Source organism: Zeugodacus cucurbitae, chromosome 3, assembly GCF_028554725.1.
Source record: "Zeugodacus cucurbitae isolate PBARC_wt_2022May chromosome 3, idZeuCucr1.2, whole genome shotgun sequence".
In the NCBI taxonomy this organism is placed as follows: Eukaryota; Metazoa; Arthropoda; class Insecta; order Diptera; family Tephritidae; genus Zeugodacus; species Zeugodacus cucurbitae.
In genome coordinates, this window is record NC_071668.1 from 64,073,539 (window position 1) to 64,093,353 (window position 19,815).

At 32.5% G+C, this 19,815-nt stretch overlaps 1 protein-coding gene across 11 annotated transcripts in view; it reads left to right on the forward strand.

Annotated features, from left to right (window-relative positions):
- Positions 1–19,815, forward strand: part of LOC105208490 (pneumococcal serine-rich repeat protein) — a 123,521-nt gene that overhangs the window by 56,284 nt on the left and 47,422 nt on the right. For all 11 annotated transcript variants that reach the window (XR_003752037.2, XM_029037939.2, XM_011178363.3 and 8 more), the window contains exon 3: positions 5,078–5,119. The gene's annotated coding sequence lies outside the window, so the exon portion shown is untranslated. The remainder of the gene's footprint in view (positions 1–5,077; positions 5,120–19,815) is intronic.

Consider the following 19,815-nt stretch of genomic DNA (forward strand, 5'->3'; position numbering starts at 1 on the left):
CGAACTTAGTTAAGTGTGACGAAGTAAGAAGCGAAACAAAAAACTATTTAATTTCGCCAGCTAGAAAATATAGCTTTTTAATGTACCGTTATAAGTGGACTTGGCGGACCCTTTGGAGGGTCAACACCATATGTATTTGTTATTTAACTAATATATTTGTTGCTGTATGTGTTTAACTATTTATATCTGAGCCATTTTATGCTTGTGCACAATTTAATGAGCAGCGAAAATCGCTACAAGTTTACTGTTAAAATAATTTAATGTGCAATTTTCGCTAGAAAAAGCAATAAAAAAAGGCAAGCATGTCGGAAAAAATTAAAGAGAATTACAGAAAATAATAAATATAAATATTTTTATACCCTAAGTTTGTCACGAAGTGTGTAACACCCAGAAGGAAGCGTCGGAGGCCCTATAAAGTATATATATAAATGATCAGTATGATGAACTGAGTGGATTTAGCCATATCCGTCTGTCTGTCTGTCTGTATATATACGAACTAGTCCTTCAGTTTTTCAGATACTGTTTTGAAATTTTGCAGATGTTATTTTCTCTTCAAGAAGATGCTAATTTGTCGGAACTGCCGATATCGGACCACTATATCATATAGCTGCCATACTAACTGAACGATCGGAATCAAGGGCTTGTATGGAAAACTTTCGCATTTTACTACATATCTTCACGAAATTTGGTGTGAGTTATTGTTCATAGAAATAATTTAATCTCTGAAAAAATTGTTCAGATCAGTTCACTATAGCATATAGCTGCCATACAAACCGAACGATCGGAATCAATGGCTTGTATGGAAAATTTCCGCATTTTACTACATATCTTCACGAAATTTGGTGTGAGTTATTGTTCATAGAAATAATTTAATCTCCGAAAAAATTGTTCAGATCGGTACCCTATAGCATATAGCTGCCATACAAACCGAACGATCGGAATCAATGGAACATTTCCGCATTTTACTACATATCTTCACGAAATTTGGTGTGAGTTATTGTTCATAGAAATAATTTAATCTCCGAAAAAATTGTTCAGATCGGTTCACTATAGCATATAGCTGCCATACAAACCGAACGATCGGAATCATTGGCTGGTATGAAAAATTTTCGCATTTGACGTGGTATCTTCATAAAATTTGGTGTGAGTTATTGTTCATAGAAATAACTTAATCTCCGAAAAAATTGTTCAGATCGGTTCACTATAGCATATAGCTGCCATACAAACCGAACGATTGGAATCAATCGCTTGTATGGAAAATTTTCGCATTTGACGTGGTATCTTCACGTAATTTGACATGGATTACTGCTTAAGGTAATAATATAATCTCCGAAGAAATTGTTTAGATCGGTTAACTATATAACCTTAATGTTTCTTGCAAACAACCCGGATAAAAAGAATTAGTAAAATGTTTTCTTTTTTTTTACTTACTTTTTAGATTTGCTTAAACACATAGTTACTAAAAGAAATGCACCTGTGAAGGGTATATTAGCTTCGGTACAGCCGAAGTTAACATTTTTTCTTTTTTTTTGGTTTTTTTAAGTGGAGTAAGATGAGTAGCTTGATGGCTTATATAATATTTTTTTTGCTATTTTTTCTAATATTCTTTTAAATCTGTTTTTTTTTTAATATTTTTATTTTAATTTTAATTTTTTCCTATATAAATACACTCACACTTTTTTTGGTTTTTTAAGTGGAGTAAGATGAGTAGCTTGATGGCTTATATAATATTTTTTTTTGCTATTTTTTCTAATATTTTTTTAAATCTGTTTTTTTTTAATATTTTTATTTTAATTTTAATTTTTTCCTATATAAATACACTCATACATATAATTTTTATGTTTTTCTTTTATTTTTTTTTAACACACATACATATATATTCCAAAAATAATATGATATTTATATATGATTTCTGCTTTTAATGAAAATAATTTCTCAGCAATTTTTTTTTGACAACTTACCCAAAATTAGTGTTTTGACTTCAATTTTCCACAAATTCGTTAATAACACAAATTATGACAGACAAGAAAGCAAACATACCACATATTATCGTATAAGCAAATTATAATGTTTCGTCAAGCAATTTTATATGCGCGCTTTGTTGTGACTGTCAGTCAGCTGTTGTGTCAGTTGCCGCTTGCCTGTGGCGCTGAGTGACAGTTGTGACTATTTATTTGACAGTTAGTTCAACATACATGCATATATAATTAAATATACATATGTATGTATGTATGTTGTTGTAGCTGCAACATAATAAATTCACTTTAATAAACAGCATTAACGCCGCAATAATTACGAGCAAGCTAAAGAGCAAGTCAGCAGCAGTAGCGACAGCCTCGCTACGTTCAAATACCTTGTAACTGCACATAAAATATTATATGTTGTTATTGTTGTTTGTGTTTGTGTTCGAACGGTCATCAGCATACTAACAGTTGTTTGAAAAGTCTTCGGGGCAATAATAATTTTTGTATTGTGGCCAATTTAACTTCAACGCGCCAACAACTCATCATAATTATCTACACATAATCAAGTTTATTGTGTGTAATAAAAAGAAGCACAGTTCGCCGATCAGAAGTGTATACCAGACAGGTATACATATAGACAAACATGTGTTAAAATTTTCGTAGACAAAAATATGAAGTCGTGGCTCAACAACACGCAAATACAAGCAATAAAGCAAAAACAAAGTGTTGTATTTGCACACACACTCCACTCATTGACTCGCCTGCCGCCTTTGATTGTCCACATAAAATGAGACACTAAAGTGTATAGCAGAATTATTTGTTGTTGTTGCTTTTCATTTTCTCGTTTTTTGTTTTTGTATTTTGTCATTTCTGCCAGCAATTTTGGGCGCTTCTAACGCTTTTCATCTGCACATATGTACACACTTGTAGTCATATGTATATGACTCCACACTTATATAACCGCCTTTATGTACGTAGCAATAAAATTTTGTTGTTATGTTGTGTTGTAAATTTTCCACATAACGGTTACTTAATACGAGAAAATTAACTTTAGCTACAAGTACCAACAAATTTGATTACGCATTCATACACATGTACATATGTATATATGTGAGGCGGCTTTTAAGAACAAAGCACTATGCGCAACGTAATTTCGGTGGAAATTTCTTTGATGTTAACACCTTTCAACAACACAATTTTCATGCATGCACATAAATGGTGAATCAAATTTTTAAGCGTCCACAATTGTCGGCTTTATGGCTTTCATAAATATAAAATCTCGTTAGAAGCTTGATTCAACGTTTCTGATGCGATAGTGTAGGAGAGAAAAAATCTTCTTATTACTGCAGCTTCCAATTTCATTGTAATTTTAATGTTTTTAGTTATATTTATTTATTTATGGAGCATTTCTTGTGCTTTTGTCCTGCACTTGCAATACAACGCCTCTGGTATCTAGGATCCCCACAGTACGACAAGTTGGAGAAGATATCATTAGTGAGGCCTCATCATCTCTTAAAATTCGCGTCAAGCGCCTATTAGATGACTACAACTCAGGGAATATGTGACGGGATTCCATCTGGTATCACTAAGTAAAATAACTCGTCTATGCGGGGCCTGTTAGCCCACCAGATTAACCTAACCTAACCTATATTTATAATCATCCACTACTTGTTTTATGTTTCTCAATTTAAAATATTATAACCAGCCCATTCCTGAACTCCCTTTTTCGGGCTTCATATTATACCATTGTGGATAATGCATACCTCATTACTCCCATATTAACCTTCTCAGCCGACAAACGAGATAAGTCAGCGCTCTGTTGTCAATTAGAGGGTTTCACAGATTTTTTCAAATAATATCAATTTTACTTTTATTAGAGATATTCAATGTAGTAAGTAAAATACTAGTCAACGTATGTTGTAAAGATATCTCACTGTAGCAGAAGTGATCTGCCATAGACAATTTTCTGGGTAGGTGCTGAATATAATTCGATTGAAGGAATCAAAGATCAGATCATGACGCTATGATCTATGCTATGAGATCTTTTCGATAACTCCATTTCGTTCACAACTAACCCAATCTTAAATTTCCTATGGAATGAAGATCATAAAAATAGCTGTTAATCACGGAACACTAAAGCCTTCTTCATTCATTTTCAAACTCTTGGATGTTCAAATATCTTCAGAGAGACAACTGGAAACTGGAAGATTGATGGCAATTTGTTTAAAAAATGCTTGACTTCTGCCTCTTCTGTCATTCTGATGCTATTGACAATAATTCAAAAAAATATATATAGAAATATATTTATTTGAAATTGGACACATTACATCCTCATATAATGAACTCAAGGTAGCTTGCGATCCCTTAATCTCAAAGTACGCTTGATTTATAAGAAAATATCTATATGAAATAGATGACAGATACCTCGTTTTTTGCCTTTTTCTTACTTGTTCCAAAGAATCACACTCAAGAATCCTCAGATATGCTAGAGAATATTTGAAAAGTAAGCCAATCATTGAACATTACATGGCAGGCCACAGAGAAAACGAGTCCACTGATGCTGATGACTAAATCGATACTTTATATTATATAACGAGCGTTTTTAGACAGGAGCTAATTGATCAATTAACCGGCTTCTGCTCGATTAAAACGCTTATTAAGATCGATTTACCAATCACAATAAAATCTACATTTATTTTTCATTGAATTTTAATCGACTCGAAAATCAAATGCAACTCTGCGACAAAGACTTCCGATCTACGTCCCTTGTCTGCGATTAGCTGAATTTTTTAATAAAATAAAGCTACGGTAGATGTCGCTGCTAAAAATATTAATCAACTGATTGAAATTCACCAACTTCTTCTGAAAAGCAAAAACAAAAATGTATAGCAGCTGATCGGTTATCGAGTAGCCTACAGTGTGAAGGGCAAAAACTGATTTCTCAATAAAAATTGTAATTGATTAATTAATTTGGCTGTTTAAAAACGTTATAAATATTTCTTAAGTAGTTATATTGTTTAGAGAACTAAATCTTCTTAATTGTATCTCTTTTTTATCGAATATTATGCACAGTTTAGAAAAATATTCAAAAATATCTTTTTTATTTTTTTCAGAACAATCTTGTTGAGGCATTAGAGGCCTTTCTTATGAAGAAGGTAAGTCATATGGCACTTAAAATATAAAAATAATTGTATAGAAAAATCCAGAGCCGTATTCCGTTTACTAGTTTGAATTATATTTAACTTCTTCTCAACAATTAAACCAAATTTTGCTATGAATAAAACAGTTCGACTCTGGCGCCACCTATGGGAATTTTTGCATACCTAGAACATACTACAAATACGGTCAATAAGTAAAAAAATATTTCATGCAACAAACAAATAAACATTATTTTTTATACCACATGAAATTACTTACAAATAAATAGATGAATATATTAGGTGCTGTAAATTATAACTGAAGCAGTACAAGATCTTGCTTACTTTGTATACAGCAGATATATCTACCTATATATATATATATACAGTAGGTATATGAACCACTTGTCTGTTGCTATTTAAACAGCTTTTAATATGCTAATAGCACTCACAAGAAACCCCCATAACAGCTGTCCGGATTTTTTATATATTAAAGTCAATACCAGTTTTACAGTGATTTAACGGTAAATTTCATGACAGCACTTTGTACTACAAAAACAATATACATATGTATCTGCCTATAATATAAAACGGCTGACTCACCTATTTGCATACTGGCGTAATAGACACATCATTTTATTGGGAGCAGCAACAGCATTTCTTCGCTGGAAAAAAAAATATAAATATAACAGACGTATGACTGTGTCGCTTTACATAGTATGACGAAATTAAATCATACGTGTTCCAATATACATACGTACACATTTATAAATAAATGGGCTTGAATACATTTCCTCAAGCGTAAGGTGGCTAAACCCGCAACTTTGAATGATTGAAAGAATTCTTGTTGATTAAAATTTCAAATAAGGCAAAACATGATTGAGGCATAAATGTCAAATGGTGATATTATAGTGCGTTCGTTGTGTGTACTTATGTGAATTAACATATTCATTTGGGTCTAATGAGCTGGCGATTTCATATGTATAAGAATGGGAAAGGTTTTATTGTGAGCGGTTGAGTTTGTGGAGAACAACATTGTAATGATTGGTTTGATTTTAATGTTGTGTGTTTTATGTAAATCTATAGCTGTTTGTAAAAAGTAGTGATAAATTTGAGATAAGAGAAGAAAAATGTGATGTGAAAGGCCATAAATTAAAAAAGAATATAATTAAAATATGTCGAAGTTACAATGGAATAAAATAATTTAAATCACTGGGCGCTTAAAAAAAATCGATTTTATGAAGGATAATATTAGTATATATACATATATAGTGATTAGATATTATATGAAAATTAGCATTAAAATAAAAAATGTAATAAAATGAAATTTGCTAGCAGTAAATGGTACTTGGAAAATTAAAATTAAAAATTATGTTATTGATATTAAGTTAAAAAAAAATCGATAAAATAATACAAAATATAACAAAATTAAAATTGAAAAGTATATTAAAAATTTGTATTAAAAAAAATGTGGTGGAAAATATTAAATTATTTAAATTAAAATTTAAAAAGAAAACATTAATTAATTTAAATAAAACTAAAAAAGATAAATAGCTAAAAATGTAGCTACAATAAAAAAAAAAACAAATAAAAAAAATATTAAACAAAACAAGTAAGGAAGGGCTAAGTTCGGGTGTAACCGAACATTTTATACTCTCGCAATTTATTTATTTAATTTCATTAATATAACTCACAATTTGACCTACATATTCATCATATATATTGTATTAAGTCCATTCAAGGTTATATAGGAGTTAGGTGAAGTTATGACCCGATTTCACGTATTTTAGGCACGGAGACATATTATTAAAAGAAAGATATTTCCTCTGAATTTCTTTAAAACATCTGATAGACTTACCCATATTTTCGGTAAAAAAAATTAGAAGCACAATTTAGATCGTCTTCAAAGTTCTGGTATTTAGAAAGTAGGCGGGGTTGTGAACCGATTTGGCCTATTTTCACAACATATCATTGGGATGCATGGAAAATATTGCAAACAGAATTTCATTGAAATTGGTTGAGTAGTTTCGGAGATATGGTTTTTGACCCATAAGTGGGCGGAAGCACGGCCATTTATAATTTTGTATATCAAAATTTCATCCAAATATGCGTCTTCCCCATCAAATTAGGGTTTTGAGATAACCCCAGAAAACCAATATGGCGGTCAGCGATTTTTAATATTCATCGGATTCGCTTGAATCGCATCGTTATTCATGGCTTTTCTGTTTTTTTTTTTGAAAAATTCATTGGAATCGCTTGATTGAATCGGTTACTTTGGTGTTCTTGGGGTCGCTGATTACGAATTTGACGTTACTTTTTAAAAATTCAAAATGACGGACCAGTATGGCGGACATATTTTAAAACTTCCCCATATTGCATCCGCCACTTTGATTTTTTTGTGTGGCTGATTGATTTTTAATTTACATTTTTTATGAATTACAATTTTTTTTAATTTAATGGACATTTCTTAATTAAAATCGTAAAAAGATTAATAAGAATACATAATGTTAAAAAATTTATAATTTATTTTCCTATTGGATTAAGAATAAATAATTATATTGATTATTATAAAATATTATATAAATATAATATATATTTTATAAACATATAAATAATATTAAAATTTAATAAAAAAATTATCTAAATTTAATTTAAAAACAATAATTTCAGTTTTAATAAAAATCATTTTGGCATAAAAATACAATTATATTAAATTAAGCGCACACATGATTTATGTTTAAAACAAGTTTAACTTATTGACATTAAAGCTACATTATATAATATTAAATATCTAAAACAACAACAAATAGCGGATATTTAAATGTTATAGTTTTTTGTGAAACGAGAAACCGTAGGCGGAACTCAATTAACTTAATTAAACTTATTTCACTCTTACTTTATTTTATTGCATACTTCAGAGCTTTTATTAATTACATATGTGTGCTTTGATTAGTGTAATCTGAAGGTGTAAAACCGGTTAGAAAATATTTAAATTTATACTGTTAGTGAAAATATGCAGTATTTTTAAAAGAGATTTGAAAACAACTTTTTATGCGCATAAAATGTAATTTTTTAAGGAATATTTGTAGCAAAAAAAGGCTTTTAATGCTTAATGATTTTTAAAATTGTTTCAGTTTTGATTACATTTTCATTATAAAATTTTTAAAATCCTTTGGAAATTTTAAAAGTAATTAAAGCTTCAGGTTTCATTTGAATTTTTATTATTAATTATTGCATTAATATTTTGATTACATATTAACGCCGATTTTTAAATGATGAATACTAAAGACTTAAGCGACGAACTTGGTGCTATTGTGCAAGTAATGTGAGCTATTAAAAATGAATTTGATTTATTCAAATCTTCAATATTGTTTATTTGCCACAGAAACACTTTCAAATATCAATAATTGTTGATGCAATTGTGATGAGCTCCACAAAGTAAATCGATATAAATAAAAGTGAATATTTAGTGTGAGAAACGAATGATAAATTTTGACTGTAGATATAAAAAATAATAATAAAAAATTCTATACGACATCAAAAATAAAATTTATACCAATTTTACATATACTCAGATATAAATATGTACATGTATATATATATCTACATAGTATATAGTATAGTACCCAATTCTTTCCAGTACTAAATGCTAACCACACATATTCTCAATGTACTGAGGCATAAATTAGAACGTGTCGACGCGGCTTATATGACACAGCTTGCCCGAACAGCTACTGTATGCCACATTTTAATGAGAGCAAGCGCGACATGCAAACTATCAACCAAGCATGAGATTGTGAAAACGTCACACAAAAAAAAATAATAAAACAGAAAAAAACATTGAAATATGTTATTGCTGTTGTTGTGGTTCGAATTGACATGGCGTGGCGCGCGTGAAAAATGTCACAAAAATTTTAAATAAATATATCGGTCAGTAAACGCACGTTTATTTCGCATATATTTATTCCAATTTTTTCTGTTGTTGTTGGCGTGTAAAATGTAAATTCTACACATACACACACACATACACACACAGACAACGTGAAATTGTTTATCAGCTTGACTGCCGCCGCAGCATTTAGCGCAATTTGTCTGCTGTAAGTGCGGCAGCCACAGACAGTTCGATAACTGTTGTTGTTATTGTTGGCAGTGCAAATTTTTTCTCCACTTAATATTAAGTATTATTTCAGTTTAAATTATGTAATTTATTTTTTTGTCGACACTGCGGCAGCAATCATTCTGTTTGTGTCAATGTCAGTCTGGTCGGTCGGTTTGCGAAATGAATCGCGTGACATGTGTGATGCTGGCGTGACGCCGAAATGTGATGGAAAGGTAGATACTAGCTTGGCGTATATTATTGTACGTGCTTACAACACTTGCCACTCGTTATATGTGCGGGAGTTTTTTTTTTGTTCTGAAAAATGCATTTATTAGTGGGTTGAATTAAGCGATATATATTTTTTTGCAATATTTTTGTTGTAATTCTCAGCATTTTTATAATATATTGTTTCTGAATATGGTTCTAATTAGATAAATTAATAAATTAGATTATTATAAATTAGATTAGATTAATTAGAATTTATAAATTATTCTCACGAAAAAACTATAACCTAAACATTTCATGAATAGTATTACTCCTTTTCGAAATAAATGTGTTAGACTTTTTCTGAAAATGATAGATGTCGCTGTATTTACACTATCATTGTTATATTATTTTATAATTATTTTAAATTTTTCTACTTCGATGAAACCAGCAGCTCATCGGTTTTATGAAAATATACAGCTCGGAACGTATATTTCGACCGAAGAGACATCTCTTTTAATTCCTATATACCCGTTTCATTTGTAGATAGGACTCGAAATTTAATCTGATATATATCGTATCGTGAAATCCCCGAATATAAAAAGCTTCAGCGGCTCAAAATAAATTCTCTATTTGTTAATCCAAAACCCAATCATTATCAAACAAGGTTATCCTAACTCTGATTAACCTTGTTCAACGTTCTTTGTTAATGAAAAAATCGGCATTAATAATTAATTGTAAAAGTCAAAATAAAACAAAACAAAATTTCCAAAAGTCTAAACCCGTAGAACGACATTTCGAATATGAAAGAAACCCTTGCATAGAAGTCAAGCATAGACGGACTTATATGTAGTATATATCTAATTGTAGCCAACAGTAACTTTGAAAGTTAAAAGCTTTTGAAATTTAAATGAAAATTCGAACATCGAAATATCGAACATCGAAAATTCGAACTTTGAAAATCTTTCGTCGATAAGTTAAAATTATATTATATTATATAACATCGAAAATTCGAACTTCGAAAGTCTTTCGTCGATAAGTTAAAATTATTTAAAATATTTATCGGTACTAAAAAATCAAATTTCGGATGCTCTAAAATCGTAAATTTGAAAACTCGCAAATGGAATATCAAAAATAAATATCAAATTCGGAAAATCCGAAATCGTATTTCGAAAATTCGTATGTCGAAAGTTTTAATTTCAAATATCGAAAGTTTTAATTTCGAACATCGAAAGTTTTAAATTCGAACATCAAAATTTTTAATTTCGAAAATTCTAATATCGAATATCATAATTTAGAAATTTCGAATATCGGTTTAAATTTCGAATATCACAATTTTTTATTTCGAAAATTCGAATATCGAAAGTTCTAATTTTGAAAATCGAAAATTTTAATTTCGTATCTGGAAAATTGAAATATCAACAAGATTTATATGCAGCTTTTACGCCATATTTACTATAGTAAGCAAATAAAGCAACACTCGTTTGCAAAAATATCTATCAGAACAGCTCTTAATAATTAGGCTCTCAGTATCGTGTTTACCATGATGGACATTGAAACCACCTAACCACTTAATGTGTTAAAATTAAGACTCCAAATTCACAAAAGTCATTTTAATAATAATATGTTTCTTACTTAATATTTTTCTCAACTATTCTACGAGTATTCTACTATTAATAGCTCTACTATATGCTACTGAAATCATATTTGCTTTTTATGCAAACTATTAATTTTTAAGCGCTCCATATATGCTGCGTATTAAGTAGGAAATTGTGCTTCCCAGTGCAATTTATTAGGCGCTACGTGATCTTTTGTTAAATAACAATATAACAAAATTAACACACAGCATCAGCACCCACAACAGCAGACGCACACATATAAAATATTAAAGAAAAATAATAAAAAAATAATAAACAATATTTTTTTATAAACAATTATTTCACGCAACTGGCAACTGACAGTGTCACGCTCATGTGTGTGGTTGTTGCGAAAGCCTAATAAATATTATTGAATTTCAATTGCGGAAGATTTCTCATTTTCAATTGTCTCAACAAACAAGAGAGAAAACAAAAGTTGCTGATTTATTGTGGTTAAACTACATAAATATTTGCTTGCGTGCGTGTGTTTACATGTCACATACATATATACATACAAACATGTGTTTGTAAATATTCATTTGTTACCACAATTGATTTGAATTGGTTGTGTGTGCCTCGCTTTTTTGGTTGACTGCTACAGATAAACATATGTCTAGTATTTCAAACAATATATTTTCATATGTATGTATGTATATTAGTTTGTTGAAAATAGTAAATAATATTTATGTTTGTTGCCTGTAAATGTCATTGCAACTGCGTGTTTAATTTTTACCTTTGCGAAGGCGAGTGGGTGTTGCAGGAAATAAATCTGTGCGTGAGTGCGTGTGTTGGAGGCTTTAAATCGAGTGCCATAGCAATTATGTATATAAATATTGTGCAATAAATATCCACATATGGTACTATAACAATTTGCTTTTGCTTGATTGATTTTTGATTATGGCACACTAATCTATTTTTGTTTTTTTTTTTGGAGTTTCATAATGCCTATGGATTTTTTCTATACAAAAATGCGTGATTTCTGTCATTGATTGTTAATCTCTTTGGTATGTAAAAATTCAATTGAAAACAATTAAACAGATGAAATTGTTGCTTTACTTTCGAAAAACCCAAATAGCTTTATATTTACAATGGTGTCAGTGGCAAAAATGATAGCAGACAGAAGCAAATTTACAAAAGTGATATATAAGAAGCAGAGATAAGTGTAATAAATATTTGAAAAATAATTTCTATTTTAAAAATATTTCTAAATGCATCAAATGATCCTATTTTTCATTAATACAAGTTAAAACAAGAAAAAACGTTAACTTCGGCTGTACCGAAGCTAATATACCCTTCTCAGGTGCATTTCTTTTAGTAGCTATGTGTTTAAGCAAATCTAAAGGCGTAAGAAAAAGTAAGTAAAAAAAAAGAAAACATTTTACTAATTCTTTTTAGCCGGGTTGTTTGCTAGAAACATTAAGGTTATATAGTTAACCGATCTGAACAATTTCTTCGGAGATTATATTATTACCTTAAGCAGTAATCCATGTCAAATTTCGTGAAAATACCACGTCAAATGCGAAAATTTTCCATACAAGCCATTGATTTCGATAGTTCGGTTTGTATGGCAGCTATATGCTATAGTGAACCGATCTGAAAAATTTTTTCGGAGATTAAATTATTTCTATAAACAATAACTCACACCAAATATATGTAGTAAAATGCGGAAGTTTTCCATACAAGCCCTTGATTCCGATCGTTCAGTTTGTATGACAGCTATATGATATATTGGTCCGATATCGGCAGTTCCGACAAATGAGCAGCTTCTTGAAGAGAAAATAACATCTGCAAAATTTCAAAACGGTATCTGAAAAACTGAAGGACTAGTTCGTATATATACAGACAGACGGACATGGCTAAAGCGACTCCGACTCTTACTTCTGGGTGTTACAAACTTCGTGACAAACTTAATATACCCTGTTCAGGGTATAAAAATATAAGTTGGCAACCCTTTTCCAAATTTTCTTAACTATTGCTCTTCTTACATTTTATAATTTAATACCTATAATGTCCGAACGTTCTTATAAGCTATATCCAGCTAATGTTTTCAAATACATGGCAACATTCCTTAAAAGTATTTCAAAATGCTAAGTTTCTACTCTGGAGTTTGTCCTTCTTTACTTATAAAATAATTTTTTTTGTTTACAATTTTTAAACTGGTAGCAGCTCTTCCAGTTTCAAATGAGCAAACTATAATCGAAACTCAAAACTTCCAAAAGCGCTAAATGCTATTTTTCAAAATATTTTGATCTGTTTGTCAAAAAAAATTGTAAACTACCCATTTCTAATCTTATTTTCAATGTCAGCTGCAGATAAGAACAATAAATTAGTAATTAGATTTATTATTTTATAGTTTTCGACTACAGCGACATCTAGCGAATGAATGAATAATTGTCATATATTCAGAATTGTTTTTCACTACCTACTTTCTTTCTTAAATTTTCTTTATATATTTGACAGAACTCACTGCTTGTGGTATTCAAGTCTCATATATGTATATTTGGCAACCTCCCTCTGAATTCAACTGAAAAGCTCTTTGTTGTAATAAAAAATCTCTGTAAAGCTTTATAAGCAGCTTCAGGAGCTTAAGTAGTGTAGAAAGTATTAATCTGAATTGGAAAAGAACAATATATATGCCTAAATTTCATTGACAGATCTTTGATATAATGTGTAAGCCTCACTGAGCTGAGAGATTTTCGAAATGCAATTTTTATTAATGTTTACATCTTTGACAGAATAAACAAACCCTATTCAAGGCATACATATATTGGTAGCATTTCTCTGAAGTCAACCGAAAAGCTCTCCGGTGTAACCAAAAATATGCTGTAGAGCTTTATAAGCAGCTCCTGGAGCTTTTAAGCTTCGAAACTTTAATTAGTCTTATAGAAAGTACGAATCTGAATTCTAAACGAACAATATACAACACAACTATGTATCATTAATATAATGTGTGAGCTTCACTGAGCTGATAGGTTTTTGAAAGATATTTGTTAGACTAAAATCTCTAATTTTGACTTAAATTGACACGGTAAATAGTATGCCTCGTTAAAAATTAAACTTTCTCAGTATTCGGCTAAAAAGTTCTTTTGCTATATACTATATTTATACTTATCCATAAATCATTTAATGAGCTTTTTGATTAAATTTTAGAGCTTTCAACCAGCACCATCTACCGATATTTTTTTAAATTAAATATAACGCTTTATATATGATACATATATAGTATATGTATGTATAAATGGAGTTACTGTTTATTGAAAATACCAAAGAGAGCACATGTCTCCACAAGAAATTACGAAATTACTTGAGACTGATCACAGACAAATTGCATATTAAAACTGAATGCTTATATTTCAAATTCAATGGAATGGTATTCAAAGAAATGGTATATAGTTCTTTCTAATCTTAAAAGACTAAAGATTGCATCGTCCCTTGATATCACATCTAGTTGAACTTCCACACTTTTACTTAATTATACTATTCAAATTTGCTAGCAGCTAGTTTTTCAGGTATTTCTATAAACTTTCTGAACTAACAAAGTCAAATGTATTATATTAATTCTTACACCATAGGTGTAGGTGTTGTCTGGCTTGTGCAAAATTGTTGTATATTATACTAGTCCCATTGTCAATAGGAAGTGTTAGATTTTCTCACTTCACGCAGCATTGTTTTTTTCATTTCACGTAATTGCAATACGCTAATGCTCATTGCAGCAACCAACGGGTATCGATGTCTTACCCCAACATACAGTCTGTCTGCCTGTCCACCTACACATTACGGTTTGCCCTGGTGCAAATGCTGGGCTTACAGCCGTGTAGTCAACAATTTGCACAGCTTAATTTTGTAATTGATATCATTAATGAAAGGAAAGGCGCAAATCACAATTGTCATTACAACAGCGAGAACGACCGCATTACGTAGGCGCGGTGTAGACTAGATGCTGTAAGCACGTAAAGGCAGCAAGCAAGCAACCTTCCAAAGAGCAAAAAACAGCAGCGGGAAATCGCCAACACCACCACCACCGCCACCGCTGACAGCGGTTAGAGTGACAGTCTATGCTCAAACGCCACCGCAACTGTCACTCAGCGCCCCAGCAATTTTTGCAATAAACAGATTTTTTTGTTTAATTTTTTTTTAGTTTTTTTATTGCATTTTTGTATTAATTTCAATTTGTTTATTTCACAGCTAAAGTTACAATGTGTCTTAATTTTTACACGATTGCATTTGCTCTGGTGATTTACTAAGTGCGCATACAAAAGACTTAAACCACAAACTTGATTTGAATTTGTTATATATTTTTTTCTATTTTTTATTTTTTTTTATTTTTTTTATTTTTTTTATTTTACTTTTTTTTTATTTTTTATTTATTTATTTATATTTTTAGTTTATTTCTATTTTTATTTTTTAACTTTTTTATGCTTTTTGTTTATGACGAATGACACTTGAAAGCAATCACTTGGTGACTGTCCACCTAACCGCCTGCAACAACTATGCAACTGTGCTTGTGTATCTGTAACTGTGACGCCCAGTGAAGGTCAATGCAATTACTGTTAGTCAACAGTGACGTCGGCGGCAGCTAAACGCTTTATTGCCGGCTGCCTGCAATGCCTTTGAACTGGCGCATTGGCGTTTGCTTTCGATTTTTTCGCGCTCACTTTTTTGTGAATTTTTGTTGTTATATTTTTTATATTTTTTAATTTTTTTTTTGACATTACAAGTAAACTATTCCGTTCTTTTATTTCATTAACCATTTACCAACATTCGTCAAGCACCCAAACGTGCATTTATTTGTCGAGCTTTGCAGTGTAGTTCGTTAATATCCATAGTGTCAACTCAATTGCCTTTTGCGGTGACAAATAATTGTTGGACTCAAAGTCACTAATTCACTGTCAGCAGCCAGCTACAGTTGGTTATTATTTGATTTTACCCCTTTTGTTATATGTATTTATATTTGTAGTTCAGCGCATATTGAATTGGCATGAGTTTTGAAGTTTTGTTGTTAATTAAGCGAATTGTATTGAAAATCAGCATAGCGTGCCATCAATGCGGTGCATGTGTTTTTTTTTTTTTAGGAAAACTAAGGTTCACGAAAATTATATGTTTGATTCAATTTATTTTGCTTTGAATTATTCTTTTGATTTTTGGTTATTATTTTTTATATTTATTTTTCTTTTTTTTTAGTATAATTTTTTTCCTTTTTTTTTTTTTTTTTTTTGCTTAGTTTCATTTTTTATAAGGAAAAATATCAAAGATTTCACAAAATAACCAATTATATTTGTACTTGGATTTGTATGTCGAACAATAATAATTACAGATATTCAAATAAAAATACTCGAGGTTTTCATTTGAAGTAGAAAAAAAAATGCTGAGTGAATACTTCTAGCTGCACCTGAGGCTATTTATCCATTTTTTGTTAAATTGTTAAAAGTTACTCAAAATTAAATTAAAATAAATAAATGAAATATTTAAATAAGAGCCATGTGCATTTTTTCAACCCTCGATCCTCAGTAAATAGGTTTTTTGTTATTTTTTATTCGAAGTTAAAATATAAAAAAGTTAAAAAATATGACGAAAATATTCGAAACAAAACTTTTTTTTCATAAGCCTTTGACCCAAAGTTAAATTTTAAAGCAACTCAACTTACTTCTTATAAACCTCGGCCAAAATGGCTGTGTATGGAGTATCACATTTTAATAATAAAGTAGGTGAGTATTATCGCACTGGAGCTAATTGATTAATTAACCGGCCTTTGCTTGATTAAAGTGCTGATTTAGATCGATTTACCATACAAATAAAAAATATATTCTACTACATTAATGTTTAATTGAATACAAATCGAATTGGAACTGGATTACAACTCTATGTAGTGTTGTTCACGCTGTAAATTTGGCGGTTTTTATTGATAAAAAATAACTATCTGCTATGAAACTTTCCAAGTCTTATGAACAACAAAACGAAAAATGTATAACAGCTGATCGTTAATCGAGTCGTCGGCTGTGCGAAAGATCAAAACCGACTTCCCAATTATAATCTTAATGTATTAAATTAATTTGTATGTGATTGGCGTTGCAACCGTTTAGCCGGTTATAGCCGAATCGACGATAGTGCGCCACCTGTCTCTCTCCTTCGCAGTTCGGCGCCAGTTGGAGATCCCAAGTGTTACCAGGTCGCTCTCCACCTGGTCCCTCCAACGGAGTGGAGGCCTTCCCCTTCCTCGGCTTCCTCCGGCGGGTACTGCATCGAACACTTTCAGGGCTGGAGTGTTTTCGTCCATTCGGACAACATGACCTAGCCAGCGTAGCCGCTGTCTTTTTATTCGCTGAACTATGTCAATGTCGTCGTATAACTCGTACAGCTCATCGTTCCATCGTCTGCGGTATTCGCCGTTGCCAATGTTCTGAGGACCATAAATCTTGCGCAAAATTTTCCTCTCGAAAACTCCTAGTGTCGTCTCATCTGATGTTGACATCGTCCAAGCTTCTGCACCGTAAAGCAGGACGGGAATGATAAGAGACTTGTAGAGCTTGATTTTGGTTCGTCGAGAGAGGACTTTACTGTTCAATTGCCTACTCAGTCCAAAGTAGCACCTGTTGGCAAGAGTTATTCTGCGCTGGATTTCGAGGCTGACATTGTTCGTGTTGTTGATGCTGGTTCCCAGGTATACGAAATTATCTACGACCTCGAAGTTATGACTGTCAACAGTGACGTGGGAGCCAAGACGCGAATGCGCCGACTGTTTGTTTGATGACAGGAGATATTTCGTCTTGTCCTCATTCACCTCCAGACCCATTCGCTTCGCCTCCTTATCCATGCGGGAAAAAGCAGAACAAACGGCGCGGTTGTTGCTTCCGATGATATCAATATCATCGGCGTACGCCAGGAGCTGTACACTCTTGTAGAAGATTGTACCTTCTCGGTTTAGCTCTGCAGCTCTTATAATTTTTTCCAGCATCAGGTTAAAGAAGTCGCACGATAGTGAGTCACCTTGTCTGAAACCTCGTTTGGTATCGAACGGCTCGGAGAGGTCCTTCCCAATCATGACGGAGCTTTTGGTGTTGCTCAACGTCAATTTACACAGCCGTATTAGTTTTGCGGGGATACCAAATTCAGACATCGCGGCGTAAAGGCAACTCCTTTTCGTGCTGTCGAAAGCAGCTTTAAAATCGACAAAAAGGTGGTGTGTGTCGATCCTCTTTTCTCGGGTCTTTTCCAAGATTTGGCGCATGGTGAATATCTGGTCAGTTGTCGATTTTCCAGGTCTAAAGCCACACTGATAAGGTCCAATCAGTTTGTTGACGGTGGGCTTTAGTCTTTCACACAATACGCTCGATAGAACCTTGTATGCGATATTTAGGAGGCTGATCCCACGGTAATTGGCGCAGATTGTGGGATCTCCCTTTTTATGGATTGGGCAGAGCACACTGAGATTCCAATCGTCAGGCATGCTTTCTTCCGACCATATTCTGCAAAGAAGCTGATGCATGCACCTTATCAGTTCTTCGCCGCCGTATTTGAATAGTTCTGCCGGTAATCTATCGGCCCCCGCTGCTTTGTTGTTCTTCAAGCGGGTAATTGCTATTCGAATTTCTTCATGGTCGGGTAATGGAACATCTGTTCCATCGTCATCGATTGGGGGATCGGGTTCGCCATCTCCTGGTGTTGTACTCTCACTGCCATTCAGCAGGTCGGAGAAGTGTTCCCTCCATAATCCCAGTATGCCCTGGACATCGGTTACCAGATTACCACCTTGGTCTCTACATGAGGATGCTCCGGTCTTGAAACCTTCGTTAAGTCGCTTCATTTTTTCATAAAATTTTCGAGCATTCCCTCTGTCTGCCAGCTTCTCAAGCTCTTCGTACTCACGCATTTCGGCCTCTTTCTTTTTTTGTCTGCAAATGCGTCTCGCTTCCCTCTTCAGCTCTCGGTATCTATCCCATCCCGCACGTGTTGTGGTCGTTTGCAATGTTGCGAGGTAGGCAGTCTGTTTTCTCTCCGCTGCGAGACGGCACTCCTCATCGTACCAGCTTGTTTTTTGTCGTTGCCGAAAACCAATTGTTTCGGCTGCAGCGGTACGCAGTGAGTTTGAGATGCCGTTCCACAGTTCCCTTATACCGAGATGCTGATGAGTGCTCTCAGAGAGCAGGAGTGCAAGTCGAGTAGAGTATTTCGTGGCTGTCTGTTGCGATTGCAGCTTTTCGACGTCGAACCTTCCTTGTGTTTGTTGACGGGCATTCTTTGCTGCACAGAGGCGGGTGCGTATCTTCGCTGCGACCAGATAATGGTCCGAGTCTATATTTGGTCCTCGGAGCGCACGCACGTCTAAAACACAGGAGACATGTCTTCCGTCTATCACAACGTGATCGATTTGGTTCCGCGTGTTTCGATCAGGAGACAGCCACGAAAAGCCGATAATAATTTTGGTTTTTAACTCATTGCAAAGCATCTTTCTGGAGGATTCTATACAATTTCAACAAAAAATTCATGCATCACAGTAGGATAGAAGTCTGTTGGAAAGCTTTTTCCAAGGAAGCTTTTACTATTACATATTTCAGTTAATGTTAATGAATTGTGGAGTCTTATGAGGAGAGTTTTCTAAGAAACCTGTCACTGGATGCTTAGAAGACACAAAACATTACTTCAACATTTTCAATACCCGTTGTTCCACTTCAAACTCAGTAAATCAATCATTTTTTTATCGTAAAGTAATAGGTACCGAAAGACAGTGTTTACAATAAAGGAGCGCTCATACTTCATGCGACTATAAATCAATAAAT